Raw genomic sequence first — 20,225 nt, forward strand, 5'->3', positions numbered from 1 at the left:
AATATATTGCCTTTTGGGTGAGACATTTTCTGATGCTTAACATTTTATTGCCACTTAAATTTTAATCTGTAAATTCTGATACATAATCATGATGGGATTGTTGAAGTAAGATGCAAAAAGAAAAGGAGTACTTGTGGCACCTTAGAGACTAACCAATTTATTTGAGTATAAGCTTTCCTGAGCTACAGCTCACTTCATCGGATGCATACTGTGGAAAGTACAGAAGATGTTTTTATACACACAAACCATGAAAAAATGGGTGATTATCACTACAAAAGGTTTTCTCTTCCCCCACCCCACTCTCCTGCTGGTAATAGCTTATGTAAAGTGATCACTCTCCTTACAATGTGTATGATAATCAAGGTGGGCCATTTGAGAGTCATCACTTTAGATAAGCTATTACCAACAGGAGAGTGGGTTTGTGTGTGTGTTGGGGGTGGGGGGGGAGAAAACCTGGATTTGTGCTGGAAATGGCCCACCTTGGTTATCATACACATTGTAAGGAGAGTGATCACTTTACATAAGCTATTACCAGCAGGAGAGTGGGGTGGGGGAAGAGAAAACCTTTTGTAGTGATAATAACCCATTTTTTCATGGTTTGTGTGTATAAAAACATCTTCTGTACTTTCCACAGTATGCATCCGATGAAGTGAGCTGTAGCTCAGGAAAGCTTATGCTCAAATAAATTGGTTAGTCTCTAAGGTGCCACAAGCACTCCTTTTCTTTTTGCAAATACAGACTATCACGGCTGTTACTCTGAAACCTGAAGTAAGGTGATCCTTGATCCTTCCCCAGTCATTGGTAATACTCTGTGTGATGCTGGCAGATCAGGTGCCAGCTCATGCCAAGGCCCCTAGGCCTCAACTGAACATTGACCAATCCATAGCTGGAAACCACTTTGGCTCACCTGTGTGTTAGCATTGTTAAAATAGATGTTAGGTTTATAAGAATGTGTTTAGAGTTTAGACTTTATGAAATTCTTGTAGGATGCTTCATGTAGTAATCTCATTTATAACATCTGTACCCCATGCTCTAAGTTTATATTGCGTGTTTGCATTGTCAAACTCTGTAATTGTGTATGTCATCAAACAGGTCATCAGATGTAAAATGCGGTCTTTCTACAGAAGGTGTTAGGTCCTGCCCACCAAGAAGGCCCACTGAAAGCAAATAAGCCATTGTGAAATATCAAAGACCAAAAGGAGATGTGCATGTGGTCTTGTCCCATCATTTTGAACCATGGGGAAAGGAAATAAAAATCCCAGACAGGAAGAAACTAGATCTCTGTGCTGCTTGGAGTTTGGGGTGGCAAAATTTCTAAGCATAAGCAAGGGATCCCCAGTTGCTTAGCCTGGGTTATCTCTAGGGGACTATGGAGCTTGCATATTACAGCAGCTTCTATTACCTTTTGGAACCTAAGATCATAACTTATTTGTGTCTGTATGTTTACTTGCTTTAACCATGTAAATAACTCTAATTTCTTTTTTTTTAGTTAATTTATTATAGGATTGGCTTCAAGAGTTGTCTTTGTTGTGTAGGGTTTAAGTTGCAATTGACCTTGGGGAAGTGACTGGTCCTTTGGGACTAGGAGTAACCTAAATATTGTTGTGATTTTTGCTGTAAGGAACTATCTATCACAAAGGCAAGCTTGTCTGGGTGGCAAGATAGGAGTGCCAAGGGGTCCGTCTGTGACTCCATGTTAAGGCTGTTGCAGTGCTTGAGGAGTTCACACTTGATACTTGGTTGGTGAAATCTAAGTGTAGAACTCACAGCCAGTTTGGGGTTTGTGCCCTGCTTCTTAACAGTATGCCCTGGGGTTGGTACTCACACTCCTGAGCCACTTCAGACAGCTTGACACTCCCAGTGACTCTAAAAGGAATAAGATTGGAACTTACATGAGATAGCTGCATCTAGATAATGTATGGTGACTGGTGATATATAAATAACTAGCATGTAGATGGATGGGAGGTACAAAATACATCACAAAAAAATCTGGAAGCAAAAAGTGGGTGTATCATCACAGTTCTCACCTGCAAAGCAAAGTGTTAGAGAAAGAAAGAGAAAAGAAAACTTTTTGCTGCAAACACAATCTCAGAATGTTTGTTCTTTTCCCTAGAGCTTTGACACCAGGTCTGTGCTAGCGTACAGGAAAACCACGCTGGGTATTGTCATGCAAATAAGTACAAAAGTCTTTTGTTTTGAATTGTTATAGCCTGCATCTTATTAACCAGAATAGATTTTCCCAGGCTGGATCTACAGTCATTCACACATCATGTGCCCTGTTCTCAGAATAATACACCCTTAACATATAGAATCAAACTGAGAAAACAATGGAAGAGTAATATGTAGATATGTCCATTTCAGTGTGGAAAGAGCAGTAAGTTTGGGGAGCATAATTTATTCAGGAACTGAATCCCTTTTCATATTCTAGACATGATTTGAGTTGGAGAGTGATTAATACAATAAACTTCTATTGTTGTAAAATGCTGGGAAATGCCAGCTAGAGTTCTAAATGGGGTATGCTGCAAAAGCTATAATTCTATGATATAGGGGAAATACCAGGGAACTTTTTATGAAAGAAAGCGATCTTTTTTTCTATCCTGTTTTCTCTGTACATGTGGCCCTCTTCTAAATATTTTATAACTACTCTGGAAGTAATGTATTACTTGGGCTAATTTCAAAGCAACCTCCTGAACAACAACAAGGAATGAGACACAGACACTCCGTATAAGTTAAAGCTAATGGATGCAACATTATTAACATGTTAATGACAACAAACAGATGTGCTTTAGCAACCATAATCCTACCCCTATTGTAACAGAACTGGGATTGCAGACAATGGCCCTGAAGGCCCCATGGCTTCACCTCCATGTATTAACTGTTCTATAATCTCCCTCCACAGCTGAGATCCTTACTACCCTTTTTTGTGCGACGGTTAAGGATACAGGTGAGGGGTTCCTCAATTTATGACAGACAGGGAAGCTGTCTCCTTGCTGTGCAAATTCAATTGGTCAAGGCCAATGCCTCCTGGTCCCTACTAAACCACCATTCCAAGGCAGGGTCCTGCTGATTAGACACCAGCAACTAAAATGAATGGTTCCATTCCATCTTCTGGATAGTCAAAAACTGTTGCACCTATGAGGCAAATCCCCTGGAACATTCGCAAGATCACAGCCAAATCCTGTTTAGAGTGAATGACCAGATTAAATCCGTACAAAATCCTAGATTGTTTTCACACAAATGGATGAGACAACAACCTGGGCTGTGCCAGAATGAATGGTTAGAGAATGCAGGCATGAGTTTATCCCAGAGATGCCATGGCAGGAGAATTGCATGGCTTTGCACTCAGAGTCCAACCAAACAGTGTGCTTGTTGTCCAATGGATTATGCTGTGGTTGCATGTCCATACTCACAGGTTTGGGATGTGGGCTCATTCTTCTTTGTAAGGATGACAGAGACAAATGTTATCACCTCAGTAACAAATATAGCTGCTATAACTAATCTAAACCAGAGGTAGGAGTATGGAGTTCACATCCGACTAAAAACAGTTTGATTGCCATGAGTTTTCTGATTGACTCAATTGTGCATCAAGTCCCAGGACTGGTTAGCCTGCCAGTATTCTTTGCTCATCCTCAGTGTCTTGGGGAATACAGACTGACCATAAGGGCCTGGTGCAATTTAACACAACCACCTTTCCTGATCTTATGCATTCTGTCTATATCAGCGTGTGTGTTACGCTTGCATTATGACCAGCACTCAGTACCCACTGTGACGCTGGCCAGGGTCTGGCATCCAGTCTGTCCTCATGGTAATTTGAGGAGCTTTGCAGGCATTTTTCTACTTAATTTGCCTTCCTACCCTGTTTACTGCTCCCAATCTCTGTGTACGATGTGGATCTCTTTGCTCGTTATGTGGCTGGGTGAGCAGGAGAGATGGCAAGATTGGAGTGGCCATTTCTTTTTGTGTTGCTCAGGCCAGAAGTTCTGGGACTATGAACTGAGTTGCACTGATGTAACTCTGGCAGAGACAGACTTTGGGATCATGGGAAATAATTGACCATCTTGACCGGTATTCTCCATCTTCCATCTTGCCCTGTCCCTCTCAATGCAGTTTTGCTGCACCAGGGAATCTAGCCCTATATAACTAGCAACTTCTTAGTTTTACAGGAATACTTTATCATATTTTTCTGCTGTGTTGATTAATAGTGGATGAAAGCTTAGGGAACATGTGGGTTATGTGGATTGTTTGACAGGAAGTGCATGTGTTTGAAAATATGGGCAAGAAATATCTGGTTTACATCAGTAACTTGAAAGTGAGAAAGGATGCTGTCTTTGTGTAAGGAAAACTCCAATGGGCTGAATGAGTAGGTGTGCTGTGGAGGGGATGGGGCACAAATCAAGCTCACAAAACTCAGTTACAATCTTAACTATGGAGTGGCTACAATTGCATCATAATTCATCCTTCAACTCACAGGTAAAGTGAAGAACAAATCTTTTAAAGTTCCTATATTTTTTTAATTAGCGCTTTTTAAAATGGCACTCTACAAGTAATAAATAATACTTAGTGCTATGTTCAGAATTTTCTTGGAGTTTAGCTCTTGACACATTTCCAGTTTTTCATGCTGTAAGAAAACTTGGGAAGGCTCTCTTAGATTTTCTTTTTCCTTTGAAGACCAAAAAAGGCAATTAAAGATAATCAGCTGGAATCCTTTGCAAGGTAGCCAAGAAAAACAAGTGAAGAAAGGGTTTACTAGGACAATTTGATTACCACCACTTCATTGTTAGATCATAACTGGCCTTGGAGAACAGTCTACTGAAACTTGTTGCATAATAGTCAGTGCTGCCAATATTGTTAGGAGGGAAAATTCTTTAATCTTGTCTAATCTTTTGAAAGTTCATACTTGTTACCAGCAACTTCTCTCTGCAATGATGGCATCATCCAAGCCTCCTGATGAGATGTTGCCAGAAGGAAAAAATTGAAACCAGATGGGTCGGTAATGTGAGAAGCAGTTTGACATTAATTGTTCCTCCATTTCTCCCCTTCTTTGAAATCTAATTTGAGTAAAAATATGGCATTATTTGTCTTGGTGAGCTTTTTTTTTTTTTTTTTTTTTTTTTAAATAGCTAAGCTGGTGGGCAAATGGAACCACTCTTTTCAAGGGTAAATATTTACACCAAGCTCTTCAAGGTTAAGATCACTCTTAATACCAAGGAAAATTGGTCTATCTAAAGCAATATTGTACCTCATTTGTAGTTAGTCTGACTGATTTGTCACAACTTTGACATGATTAGTTCTTTTAAGTCTCTTAAATATATTAAAGTCAGTTTCAGAAGGGAAAAGGGAGGTGGGGGTGGGGAGGGGGACTGACAAAACAAAACAGCAGCCTGAGGCAATGACATATAGATTAGCTGTTTCTCTGATCTTAGAATGCATTGTAGAACAGAACAAAAAGGGATCATAAATTGACCCATGTGGTATTGCTGTTACTGAAATTGTTGCCGAAATGCTATGTAACTGCAACGTGACAGTCTACTGTAGAATGACAAATAAAGCTTACAGACTATCTGCTTAACAAGAGAAAATAATTCAGTAAGCACTATGTATCCCATTTAGGGGTTGTCTCATTGTTGATTTGTGCTTTCTCCCACCACCCCTGACTGTCTGTTGCATCCATCTGTTGTCTCACTTTATATTTTCATTGTAAGTTTTTGGGAGCAGGGACCATCTATTTATTATTTGTTTGTATAGTGCCTAGTAAAGTGGAGCCCTGATCAATGACTACAGCTACTGTAATACAAATAAGAGGGAAGTGCCTTAAAATTGGACGAAATGTATCTTCTAGTGAATAGATCAGGGAAATGGGAATCAGTACTTTTGTGTTGTGTTCCCATCTCTGGGAGTGACTTGTAATATGAATTTGGGCTAATTACTTAACCTTGTCATGTGACCCATCTCTCATGTGACCCATCTGAGCCTTCACCTACCATCAGCCCCATCCTTCCCTGGGGACTACATTTTCCATAATTCCCCTTTCCTTCAAAAGCCAAGTCCCAGTGACTATTGACAGTAGTGCCTCCCTTAAATTTAGTGCTTGCAGAATTTAGTATCAATAAAGTGGCTGTATTTGAAACATCTAGCTCCTGAAACACGGAGATAAGGCATGGTAGAGTTTCACTCAGTGCTGCAACTACTTAGCAGTATTCTTGATCCTTTCTAAAGGAGCTGCAATGTATTCCGCCGCTGGTAGGTTTTCCTTCATGTGCCTGTGAGTCTTGAACGTAAGATGAATCCAAAGTTATTATGTCCCATTGTAAATTAAACTATTTTTCGTTTAATCTCTTTTTAACCTGTGCTTTTCTATAAGTAGCTGATAGTGTGTTTTATGCAATATTTTCACAACAGTCCTTAAAACTAGGAAAATCAGCCACTTTTTTCAGAATGACATATGGGGCAGAAAATGACAAGAGCATGCCACTTTAGCAGCAGTAGGAATGCTTAGGGGTGTTTTGTAATTGGAAACTCACCTTTTTTTTTTTTTTTACTTGAATCATTTCCAGAAATGCTTTAAGACAATAATTCAATGTTTGCCAAGTAAAATCTTAAATGCTTGAAATGTTGGTAGCTGATAGTAACTGATGGGGCCCCTAGTATATTTTTAGGACTCCTAAACTCTTCAAAAGCTGTGAGCAACTTTTTCCCTTCTAAAATATTACCAATTTGCTGACCTTCCTCTGCTGAGTGTCTCAATTCTTACAGTGAATGCATGTCTCTGATTGCTGCTATGTAACTGTTTTACATTAGATTAATGATGTTTAGACTTCATCTCTGTAGCAGCCTTAATTTTAGTTTATCCTTTTGCGTGTTTTGACATATCACATTGCATATAGATTTAAAAGAAATAATAGCTCTTTGTGATCTTCAGGTTTCTACAGATTCCCCCAGCTGAATGATTGTGTGTTATCATGACCAGACAAATACCATAATTATCAATGAAAGGGCAAATGAAAATTTAGCCAAGGTTCCACAGATATGGAATGTACATAGCTTGAGACCAGAGTTCCATCTCCAATGAAAACTGAGTTGATATTTCAGTAAAATATTGTAACGCACCAAGTACACTAATTCACTAGTCAGGATGTAAAAATGGCTGATGGCAGCAAAATTGGATCCAAAATTATCTAGATTAACCAAAAAGATGAAGGAAAGAAACCTCACAGGCCACGCTTGGTAAAAATTCTACAGGACTATACAAAAGAGCATAACCAAAGCAATACCGATCCTGTTTCAAATGGTTTATTAGAGAAAATAAAAAAAATGTGACTCCCCCCCTAAAATATGTGATAAACCAAATGAATTTGATATAAGGGGAGATTATCTCCGTATGGGTGTGTGTTCTAATGATTAAAACAGGACTGGGATTCAGGAATCCCAGGATCTATTCCCACTCATTTCTCTGAGTTGCTGTGTGTGTCACTTACCCCATCTGTGCCTCAGTTTCATTATCTATAACATAGGGTGTTATCAGTTAGAATTACAATGATTAACTTATGTTTGTAAAGAACTTTGTATCCTTGGATATGTTCTGCCAGTTGCCAGACAGTGGCAGTGGGAATATACCCATGACAGCCAGCCCCAGCTGAGAGAGTTCTCATGTTGTCTCTGGCTAGCGACATCTGAGCACTCAACCTACAGAGTCCCACTAGCATCACAAAAATACTTAAACATGAATTTGTGGTGGTATGCAATTGTTTTACTAGGCAAAAAATAATTAATGGCAGAATCTCCTTCCTTCTACATTGAATAACTGGTTTTCTTGTACAGAAGAAATTGTTGCTTTTGAAGATCTCATGCATAGGTGGCTTAATGATGCACTTAAATGACTGGGATAGTTTAAAAACATTTTGAAAAATGGGTGACTGCAATATATTTCATAAACAGCTCCTTGCCCAAATACAAATACAAATAAACAGCTCCTTGCCCAAATACAAATATTGTCTATTGATGAAAACAACTACACACTGATCTGAAATAAAATATTGACTGATGTATTATCTCTGAGCTTCTTATTTGAAATATTCCTATTGGGTCAATAATTATTGACATTCACCTCAACAAAAGTCAATATATTTTTAGTTTTTTTTATCAATAAGGTAGCCAGCACTTCACACCTCCCTTGCCCCTCTGTTTTTCTTTTTCCCAACTGCAGATCCTCTCTCATTCTCTTTGAGTGAACAGGACATAAGCTGTGGCTGCAGGAGTATAAATATATAGAATGTCTTATTTCCATTCAAGATTTATAGTAGAAAGTGTCTGTCTTTCACTGCATTAAAGTGAGATTTCATGGATTCTGTCTTTTCTCCTGTCTGGAGAGAGTACCATTATTAATTTTTTTTTGTTTCATGAATTAGCTTGAAAATTAATAGTTACATTAGATTAATTTAATTATTAAACAGGTCAACTTTGCTGCCTTCAGAATGTGATATCCTGTTACAATTGGACTCATTTTTGTAAAGTGAAATAATTATGTCCAGAAAAAATATGTCTTCTCCATCAAACTCTCTGTTCTGTTTGACACACAAATTCCTCATTTTGTGGGGAAAGTTCTTTAATCTAGAAATCATGTTTGGTAATTTATTGTCTGCTGTTACTGATATTGCCATGATACTGTGAAAACTAATTTTTTTCCCTCAATGGACATTTTTGTGTTTCAAATAAGAAAATGTCAATTAAACTGAAAACATGTCTAAATCAGGGATATATTAAAATTTTCAACAGCTTGCGGACAGATTTTATAAATCACCAAATTTGTCCATATCTGAGTAAAGTGAAAAACAGAATTGTCCTGAGTTAATATAAAGAACCAATAAGAGGAATAAGATATATAAAACTTAGGTGTGATGGAATGAAACACAACCATTATCAAGTCAAGGTTTAAGTATTATTCATTTGAATTCACCATGATGTATTTTGCATATACTAATTCCACTTCAGACAATTTTCTATTTGCTTTGATGGATTTTCCTGTGATATTTGTTGCAGGTAATAGAAGAGTAAATGATACATATTCATAATACATTTCCTTCTCACACTTTGAAGGAAATGCAAAGTTTGAGTGAGCAATTGTATTACCAGCATTCGTTTATATCTATAAGTAAGTACATTTGGTCCTTGTGATTGTTTCTCTTTCCTTCTCAAGGCCAAATTTGATCATCCTAGTGATGGAGTTTTGTGCAGGGGATCTACGGTGGTTTGGGCTTGGGACATGAATCCCCTCTATCTCCCTGGGAGTTTGGCGTGCACAGAACGTGCAGCCCCACCTGTAGATTACAAGCTGTACTAAGAGCTGGGGTCTCTGCACTTCTCTTACAGAACTGCAGGGAGGGACAGTGAAGCCTGTGGATCTACAAAGAGGTTGAGTTTACTGGCTATTTCCATGCTCTTCTCACAACACCCCTGTAAGCTGCTGCAGAGAGAGGCTCTGCAGCATGCAGTGAGTGTGGATATTCTCACTCAGCCTCTCTGCAGGCCCCCCACAGTGGAAGTACAGTGGTTCTGTTGCTTTGTCATGCTTGACATGACAAACCCCACATGGGAATCTCCTCAGGAATGCTGACTAATATCCCAACGGGAACTCTCAGCAAGGAAGGCTCAGCTAACCTGTGAAACCAATATATTTACTCCAGATTTACACGATGTAAAGGACAACAAACTTTGCCATAAAAGCCAGGTGTCTTTCTACAACTCACAAGTAGCGACAAGAATTGTAGAGGATATTTGTAATCTGATGCTTCTCTTACTTTTATTAATTTATCAAAAATGGACTCTCTGGTTACGCACATTTATTTTGCAATAATTATTCTGATGCTTATATTATTCCTGCTTACAAATAATTTTTTTGTAGCCTTTTTTTTTTAATAAACCAGACCAACATATCAGTTTGTTTATTTACAATAAATACTGTAAAAGCAGCATAATGTATTTCCTGCAGAGAGCAGATTTCTCTTTCCCCTTTCATGTTCAGGTATGATATGGCTTCTCAATGTATTTAATTATACAGCTGATCAGCTCGTTGGTAAATCTATTTGCCTATTAATGCCTAAAATAACAAGATATCCATTCAATTAGGAAGAGCCCTGGGCTTACTTTCTGTTAATACTGAGCACAAGCTTATAGAACAAACACTGATACCTCCAACTAACGTATGTTAATGAAATTACCTGAGTGCACATAGTATACTAGTAGGTATAAAAAGGTCAGAATTTATTGGTGGTGGGCAAAGAGGGAGCAGAAACAGACTTCTTCCATTTTGGTGAATTCAAGTAATATACAGAGCCCAGAGCTGGAAAGCACTGGCATATCCTGCTAAAAATCAAAGATCTGGGATAAGCAGTACATTGTTTCTTGTTTTATATACAGCATTATACAAAAAAGGGATGGGGGGCATGAATTGGAGAAACTCTTGACCCACCTAGAAAAGAGGGCAGGGACCATCTTTTTGTTTGGTGTTTGTGCAAACAATGGGGTCTTGGGCCATGACTGTGGATCCTAGGCACTATGGTAATACAAATAATAATTGCGAAAGATCCTTTGGTGTATAATAGCAAATTCTAGAGAAGGTTAGCAGGAAACTATGAAAACCTTGCAGCAGCCGTGTTACCAGAACATTAATATTCATTTTAAATGAAATACTGGGATTTTTTCATTTTTTGAGGCATAGTTTTATATTTATATTCATTTTTACGAGCTTGACTCAGCAAACTCATTATTTCACGAGCACTGTGCAAGAAAACTCAGGTGATGGTTTTACCTTTTATGTGCCTTTCCATTCTTCATCCATATAACAGGGCTGCCGTTTTTCTATGCTTACTATATATTCCATGAACTTCATGCCACTAAATTTAATTAAATATATTTTTCACCTACACTTGCATGAAATTAACACTTCCTCCCCTGAAGTGACAATTTTATGGAGACATTCTTGTGTCCCACGAAATTAAAAAAAAAATCACATCCACTGGGCATTTATTTGCACATCCAAAAGTGATAGGCTGTGTTGCATGCCATTTTCCCCAGCACACCTGCTGATCTTACCATTGCTAATTAAAGACTGCATTTAAAGCATTATAAACACTTTGTGGCTGCACTTGATGAAGACAATTACAATGCACCCACTTCAAAAAGAAACATTAATTCCATGGTTGTCTGAGGGCAGTCAATGTACTGTCCAGCATATATATGAAGGTAGTAGTACTTTTATGACCCTATTGGAAGAACTTGAGGTAGGTATTATTAAAACAGAGAGGTAGGTTACAGGATCAAGAGCTTGATCAAAAGCCAATGTAGTATTTATTGTCAGTTTCATATTTTCAAGGGAATATATAATACTGTAATGAGAAGACATCATCAATATCCACAATACGTGCTTGTCTGTCTAGTGGTATTCTGAGAAATGTTAGCTGGCAGCAGCTATCTCATCAAGGACAAGATGAATGAAACCAAAATATTATGAAAATGGGATGTGAAGGTCTGTGAATGTTTCTGTTCTTATTAAACTGAAGCATTGTGGTTCTGTTACCGACCAATATTTTTATTCTTCAGGATGAAATTGAGGAACAGTTTGAAGTGAAATGTAATCCTGCTGAGAATGGTAAAACCACTACAGAGAATATGAAGTAGGTGGGGAAATCTCTGGTGAAATAAGTTATAGACATGCATGACATTGTGACATTCCCCAGGGTACAATCTGCACTGTTGAACTGTGCTGTCTGCTGAACACTGTACCCTGAGGTGCCTTTTACATTGCTTTGCTGCCAGAACAGCCACTCCTGGTCTGCTCATGCAGTTATCAGCCAGTAAATTCACTCCCAGCTAAATACATGAATGCTCTCCCAGCCACTCATGAACTACATACAGGGCAACACTCGCAAATTCTTCAGTCCCAGCCTTGTTCCCAAGAAATGTGCATCTTGCACTGCTCAGTATTCTCCTGGGTAGCGCAAGCTCATAGTAAGTCCATCATGGCAACACTGGGTAATGATTATGCATCCACCTTCTTATCCTAAGTTGGAATTTCCAAACACTGCCGTCCAAACGCACTGATTTAGATAAAACAATAAAACATGTTTATTAACTACAGAAAAGTAGATTTTAAGTGATTACTAGCAATAAGACATAAAAGTCAGAACTGGTTACAAAAGAAATAAGAAGATAAAACCACAAGCTAATACCTACATGAACTTAAAAGCAAGACATCTCTCTCACCATAAGCTGTACCAGTTCACTTGCTGAATTTCCTTTCAGCCAGGGACCCCTCCCTCAGTGTTCTTCAGGTATTCATTGATGCCGCAAGCAGAGAGACTGGAAGAGGAGATGGGTGATATGGAGGTCACTGTCTCTTATTTTTATACCCTTCTCCTCTCTTTGAGGATTAGCTCCCCACCGGGGCGTAGACAAATAGCTACCTGTGTATGTGACATTTGGACTGTGTCTAGGATGAAATGTAAATTTCTTGTTTATACCTTGTCCCCTGCTGGTGAATGGCCAGTTAAGCAGGTAATGGCTCTTTAGCACCTTGCTGGCATGCTAGTGTGCCGTCGTCTTTAAGAAAATGATTTGTGGGTGTTACCCAGAACTACAGCGTATTTCAGTAACAGTCGCACTGTAAAATGTTATAATTTTACATGCAGTGTTGTTACATACCTTTTAAGAGGATAGTAATATTCAGCAGACTATGAGTTTTCAAATGATACCTCACAAGGCATACGTTGTACAAAATATATCTTAACCAGATAAAGGTGGTGAACATGGGGTACAGCACGTCACAGATGTGTTTTGTGCCAACCTAGCTAACAATAGCAGAAGTATTGTAATGCCACATTCACAACCAGATAAGTCAGGAATGATCAAAACCTTTGGTATAGCTACAAATAGCTTAGGTTCATGAGACCTGTTGGAGAGTCCATACAAGTTTGATAGACTAGGAATTAAAGCTACTTGAAAATTTTCTGTCAAATGTGTTTTGGCAGAAAATGGCTTTTTGACTAAATGAATTTTTTTGTGAAAAAAATTCTGGCTTTGTTGAAACTGACAAAACAGATTTCAGAGTAGCAGCCGTGTTTAGTCTGTATTCGCAAAAAGAAAAGGAGTACTTGTGACACCTTAGAGACTAACACATTTATTTGAGCATAAGCTTTCGTGAGCTACAGCTCACTTCATCGGGGTGTTTTTTTTTTAATTTCAGCAAACCAGAAATGTTTGTTTTTTTTGTTTTGTTGACAGAATCAGAAACATTTGGAAGAAACATTTTGACTAAAATGAAAATGGTTTTTGGCCAAGTTTTTCCAAGGGGAAAAAAATCATTTCCCAAGCTACTCTATAAGCTCTCAGCAGGCTTGTGCTGAGTATATCCTGCCAAATAATCACATCCTAATAAGTGTCCGAGCTAGGAGTGGTCTTAAGAACAGGCAAGCTGAGCAAGGCCACTTATTTTATTCAGCTGTGTGTGTGTTTTTTGGCTAACCAGCTGCCTGTATGAGCTGAAAAGGCAGCAGCTGACTTGGGGAATGAGAGAGAGGCTGTAGGCAGGGTTGGTTCTGAGGCTGCAGAATCTGTGGTTACAAGAGATCCTGATTTGGGATGTATCATATGACAACGATAAAGAATTAGAAGAAATCAACTCTCTATAACATTGAACAAGGACCGGGATTAGGATTAGGATCAAGAAAGCAGCATTATCCTTACAGCTACTCTCTTTGTGTGTTTCACTGGAGAAATTCTGCCTGCATCTTTCTCTAGCCCCCATGATGCCTGGTTTGCTGCTACAATTTTAAAGAAACAGTACCTTAAAGTTAATTGAGAAATACCAATTCTTTAAGAATTTTTGAATTTTTAAAAAATTTCTTCTAAACATTTTTGGTTTTGATGAAAAGCCAAGATTGAAATCCACCAAGTTTTTCAGTTTTCAAAAAACTTTTTTAGTATTCAGTGAAAAACTTCAGATGTTGGTTTTTCATTGAAAATATAGAAAGCTTTGAAAATTTTCCACAAAAAAATTCATTTTGGTAAAAAAAAGTCCTGTTTATTAGAGGAAAAAAGGTTTTGCTGAACAAGAATGTTGACCAGCTCTGTTGTGTACATATCCTATCAGGAAATGGTTCCAGAGAGAGGAGAAGAGACTGTTTCTCACATGGGCAGCTCAGCTTTAGTCCATTCCAGACTAAACTAGGTGAGTGTATGGGACATGTATGGTGTATACCCACCTCTCCTGAGTTTGCCTCCTTTTTTCCAGAATCTAAGCTGTCATACTGAAAATGTGCCATAATGGCCAGTAATGTACATAGGTGCTGGAACTAAGGGTGCTGTGGGTGTGGCAGTATCCCCTGGCTTGAAGTGATTTCCATTAGATACAGGGTTTACAGTTTGGCTCAATGTCTCTCAACACCTCCACTATAAAAACTGTTCCAGCATCTATGGTAATGTATTTACTGTCCAGCTTTGATTTGGGATGTAGAGAAAATTTTAAAAATAATTTCATATAATAAAGGGTGGGATTGGCACTCAGAAAGAAAAATAAATATTTCATTAGTCAGAATGGAAAGAAGCCAGTCAACTACTCTTCCAGCAAGGCCCCTGGATTCCAGATAGTGAAATGGAGGAGCTAATAACTTTTCCGTGCTGGCATTTATCTTGTTATAAACCAGATACTCCGGGTATTTATATTACATTAATAGTGTAATCAAAGTAGTGTGGTTAAATTGTTTGGGAATCTACAGTTATTGTATTGTTGTTTTTTGGTTGATGGCCACTTCATTCTCTGTTGTGGTATTTCTTGTGAGTCGTTTTCCTCCTCTTGGCAATTTTGATCTATATCCAGAGTTGCTATATCACTCCTTTAATCCTCAAAGAAACATCTCTGCTTCTGAATGTATTAGAGGTAGACAGAATAATGAGGGCATTTTGCACACATGTGGCTTGGCCTGATTCCATGAGATCAGAAAAACATGCCTCCTCCTCCACTCCTTTGACTGGCTAAATATTTAAGTTAAGTTCTGTAATGTCATATGTTCAGTATATTTTATTTACTGGGCAAAATTAATCTCTAATGTTGCCAGTGGGTTTACCTCAGGGATAAATTTGACCACCTTCCTTGTCACTCTGTGAAAAATTAAATTCTTATAGTAACTATTTCAAACAACTTGGGTGAGACTTCCCTGAATTCCCCTTAACTATGTTTTTTTTCCCTCTGGGAGCATATTATTCAGTATAAAACTTGTCTGCTCCTAATTAACTTCCAAAGTGCCTTATTTTACACACAAATATTTTCAGGGGGAGATTTTCCAGACTTCCCTGTTTAGATTTTTAAAAATTTCTGTATGCAGAAATGCAGCTGATGACTCATATTGAACTATTCAATTTGTTTGCTGTGTTTGTTCCTTCACTGAAACATACACACTTTCATAGTGGTACCACCAGCGGAGCGAAACTTTTGAGTCAAGAAGTGATGGCTGTGATGCAGTCATGACCATAACAGAAACCTGGTGGGTGATGAAAATTAATGGGGATGAACACTGAGTAATACAGACCCCTTTGAGGTACACTGACACCTTGAATTTTTTGTAGTAATTGTTAAAAAATAGCATACATAGTATTGCTGAATTTTTAAAATGTTTGTTTCTACTCCCCGTTTATGTGCAGAAGGCTCTTTTGGGCAGGTGGAGAGAGCAACAAAACCAAACATGCTAGAGCTCACATCTCCTCCTCCCCTTTCTTTCTGTGCTCACACCATCCTGTTTGCTGCCTCACTTCCGTGTCACTTTCAGCTCTGCCATGGCTGTCACTGGTGAGTGTCCTTTTACAGAGGCTGGGGAAGGGAATGCACAGTCAACAGAACAGTCTAATGCACAAAATAACAACTGAAATGGAGACAGAAGAGCAGAAATATTTCACTAATCTTTGTTACATTAATCTTACGGGTTACTTGTAATAGGAGCAAGTATAACATTTTCCAGAAGGAAATACAGTTTTTCCAGGCAAGTGGCCGTTTAAAAGAAAGAGCAATGAAATGTGTCACTGGGACAAAGAAATACTAACTGCAAATAGAATTAGGCAGCATACAGGAACCAAAGCTGGAGATGAATCTCTATGGATGGAAATTGGAAGTAGTAATAGAAATAAGATTATCAGATCATACGATAAGTAAAACGAAAAGAACCTGTGAAAGAGATGCTATTGAAATCACAGTGTTTAGTGCCTCAGATATAAATCTGACAATGAAATAAAAGGAAAAAAATCTTGTTGCATCCCATTTCCCTGCCCTTTAGGTCTTCATGGTTTCTATTTAAAGACAGGGCCTAACCACACACATGTAAGGAACTTTGCTCTGCCTCCCTTCTGCTTTGCCACTGGTCAGTGGAGAGAGGAATTATTGGGCAGAAGAATTTGAAATGGGATTCTGAGAAGATGCTGTTGCGTAAGGCATTTCTGGGACTCCAAGCCTACATACCCACTGGGGAACAGCATGTGTACCTGATGGGAGGAGAGGAATTGTTCAAGCTAGCTATCCCCTGGAAAGAATGAAATCATGGCACATCCAGCTCCCTTCACCCGCCTAGAATCCAGGGGAAATGCAGTGGCTCTTGTCTTTTCTGGCTCTCCACAGAAGGAATATGGATGAGGAATATGGTTAGGAGCACAAGCGTTGTTCCTCTACACAGCCCCACACTGTATGTGCTTGTGCACACTCATACACATACTTTGGCTTTCTATAAGCTTGCTTCTTTCATACACATTCACTTGTCCTCATTCTTTGCTCTGTGCCATTTTTCATCATTCAAGATGATAAATGTCACTTCACTGCATGCTGTAAACAGCTATGTTTGTATTCAGTACTCAGAAGAATAGAAAGAACGTTCTGCAAGGGACAAGCGGACAACAGGATGATGAGCTGCCTTCCTGGAGCCAGAACAGGAGATGCCACTCTAAGATTGGTTAGGCTTCTGAAGATGATGGGCAAGGACCCATTGGTGATGGTTCATATTGACACTAATGATTTGATCCCAGTCTATAAGTACCTACATGGGAAACAAATATTTGATAATGGGGTCATCATCTATCTAGTAGAAGAAGGTATAACATGATCCAATGGCAGGAAGTTGAAGCTAGACTAATTCAGATTGGAAATAAGTGTAAATATTTATAGTGAGAGTTTAATCACTGGAACAGTTTACCATGGGTTGTTATGCATTCCCCATCACTGGCAATTTTAAAATCAAGATTGGATGCTTTTCTAAAAGATATGCTCTAGGAATTACTTTGGGGAAGTTCTATGGCCTGTGTTATGCAGGTGGTCAGACTGGATGACCACAGTAGTCTCCTCTGGCTTTGGAATCTATAAATGAAAACATCCAAACGTTATAATATATGAATTTCCCTCATCCTTTTTGATCTGCTTTAACCATTGGTGCTGAGCCAGTAAACTCATAGACATTTCTGTTTTATGTCTGAAGAAGCTTGAAGTGCTGATGCAATGACAACGTTGAGGGATGTCACTTGATGTCAGACCAGGAAGTTTGATGGTCTGAGCCATCAATTCAAAGAACTCATGGAAGTCTGGGCCCTCGGCCTGTCATGTAAGCCCAAAAATATAAAGGACCTAAGTTGAAAAAGGGATAATAGATTTGATTATCAGACACTCTTGTTCAATAAAACATCACATGTAATATTTCACAGTGGCCATAACTCATTTTTTAAAGTTAGCATTTTAAAATTTCAAGCAAAAATACATTCTGTTGAAAATGATGAGCCATAACCTGAAACACCAAGTCATTTAGGAGTAGAAGGAGTAGAACTAAGATTTTTGAGTGAGCTTGTAAACATCTTCAATAGAGAGCTGAAAATATTCTCTCTGATTTCACTTTGTAGTAACCCTCATTTCTGGAATTATATAAGAAACAGCAGTACGCCTGTAATTTGCATGTCCCTTGTGTATTACTATAGCAAATTGGATACCGTATATTTAAAATAAAATTACTCATTCTTGTGCAGCTCCTAGAATATAGCAGTACAGGTTAGAACATCTTTCCCTTCCAAACAAAGCCACTGAATCTGTTGCTTAATTCATTATTTGTCATGCCCCAAGTGTGCACTTGGTATCTGAGAAACCTTCTGCATATTAATGCTGCTTTTTTTTCTTCTTTAGCAAGTCTGACAAAGCAAAGATACTGAAATGAAACACACTATATAGTGTCTTTGTACAGAGATGGCATCATTTTCTTTTCAGCTGACGTAACTTGTGCCACATTAACTTAACTGCATCTCAGTCACTCTTGAATTTGTATAGCTCTTATATACTTAAAGTTATGGCTACTTTTGTGCTTATTGTGGGGGAAAAGTGTATAGTAAAGTTCAAAGCACATACTATACTGCACTTTATCTAATGACATCTTCCTTTTTTGTATTATAGGAAGTACCATGCAGAAAAGCTACACAAACCATTACTGCTGAAACAAAATTGATCTTACACTACCACTGAGTAAATTAAATAATGTTGATTTCAGTAGAACAACAATGATTGTACATGTGACATTGATAACAATACATCATGAATTCATTATGAACAGGGCTACTTCAGTAAATACCAGATGAATTTATGATGACTGGATTCTTAAAATGCTACTAGGTTTACTACAGGTTTTCTGTTTCCATGTGTAATTACTACCAGGACTATCACTATTACCTACTAATTTAATAAATGAAACCAAACAGAAAATTAAAAACAGTGTACCTGAGTCTTGCTACAAAAATATTGAACGTTTTAAATATCTGTGTTGATGATGCCTAAAGGCAAGAATTATGCTTAGTCAAGATTTGTGTTTTCAGTTTATTTTCTTCATCATGAATCTATTTAGCCAAAGTAGTCTAAGGAATTTTTGGTTAGCTTGGTTACTATAGATTTTATTGAAAAATGATTGATTCATTGTTTACAATTACACAAATAGCGAAATAGGCTTCAAAATATTATTTACAAGAGGGCTATGAAAATAAAACTTTTTCTTCAAAAATAATTCTTAGATATTAATCATAGGAGGAAAATTAAAGGCAACTTTTCAGCAAAGTAGCAAATATTTCATTTAAAGTGGACATGTTTGCACATAAAACCACAGAAACTTATACAAAAATCTCACACTGTGCCACATTAAATAAGAGAAAAATGTATGTATGTATTTATTTAAAAGAAAAGGACCCTGACTACTTTAGGTTCAGTTTGGGATACCATTTAGCTCTCTGGTCCGTGATTCTGATTTCCTACCAGATTTGTACCAGTGTAATATCAGAGATTTCAGTTAAATTACCTCTGATTGACACACGTGTAGGATCAGAATCAGACTCCCACATTTGGCACATATTTAAGTTTACAAAATTGACTGTTAGCCTTTTCATCAGTCTGTCACATATGGTTGTTTGTTTCTCTTGCACACATTGCTAAATAGCACATATGCTTAATAGTCCAAATTGTTTTTTCTTTACACACTACATTAGAAAATAATGATGAGGACATGCTGAAGATCATCTCCAATAACTATTTAATGTATAGGTTATTATATGATGATTTCACTCAGATCAAGGTTATGTGGGGATTTATTTATTTTAATTTCAAGAACCAAAAAAGGGGGACACAGCTGAGAGGAAGCTAAGGGGTGAATTGATTAGACTGATGCAGCTCAAATTTGCTTCTCCTTTTTTTTTGTGGTGTTTTCTCTCTCTCTCTCTTTTTACTTGGCATGCTTAGTGATGAATGGTCGTGGTGTAATACCTCCTTACAATTAAATTGATAAAGCACACATAGTTATTAGGGTCATTAAATTGTAGGTAGGGTTGTTATATGATTGACAAATCTGTTGAAGGCTACATATGAAAGCTACTTAGGGCAGAGACTGTCTCTTTACTCATTATTTGTTCAGCACTAATACAATAAGCCCTGATCCTTACTGAGGCCTCTACCCACTACAGTATTCTAAATAATATTAATAGAGTTTCATGAGGCCAAATACTGGCCCTAAATGTCTCCACAATATATAATCTACATGACGCATCCAGGATCCACAACTACAATGACCTAAGGGTATAATTCCCCTTCTCAGGGGATCTGTATAGTCCTTATGCAATTATCCATTTCCTACCTTCTGTTCCAATCCAACCTGAGTGCTGTTGGGCTGATGTCAAACAGGCAC

At 38.0% G+C, this 20,225-nt stretch overlaps 1 long non-coding RNA gene across 1 annotated transcript; it reads left to right on the forward strand.

Moving 5' to 3' along the window:
• Positions 1 to 14,052: 14,052 nt before the first annotated feature.
• On the forward strand, positions 14,053 to 18,746 carry LOC140909956 (uncharacterized). The gene is made up of 3 exons (XR_012158388.1): positions 14,053 to 14,221; positions 15,691 to 15,835; positions 18,458 to 18,746. It is a non-coding gene; the product is annotated as an uncharacterized LOC140909956 (long non-coding RNA).
• The last annotated feature ends 1,479 nt before the right edge of the window (positions 18,747 to 20,225 follow it).

The sequence above is a fragment of the Lepidochelys kempii genome, chromosome 4, assembly GCF_965140285.1.
Source record: "Lepidochelys kempii isolate rLepKem1 chromosome 4, rLepKem1.hap1, whole genome shotgun sequence".
NCBI lineage: Eukaryota > Metazoa > Chordata > Testudines > Cheloniidae > Lepidochelys > Lepidochelys kempii.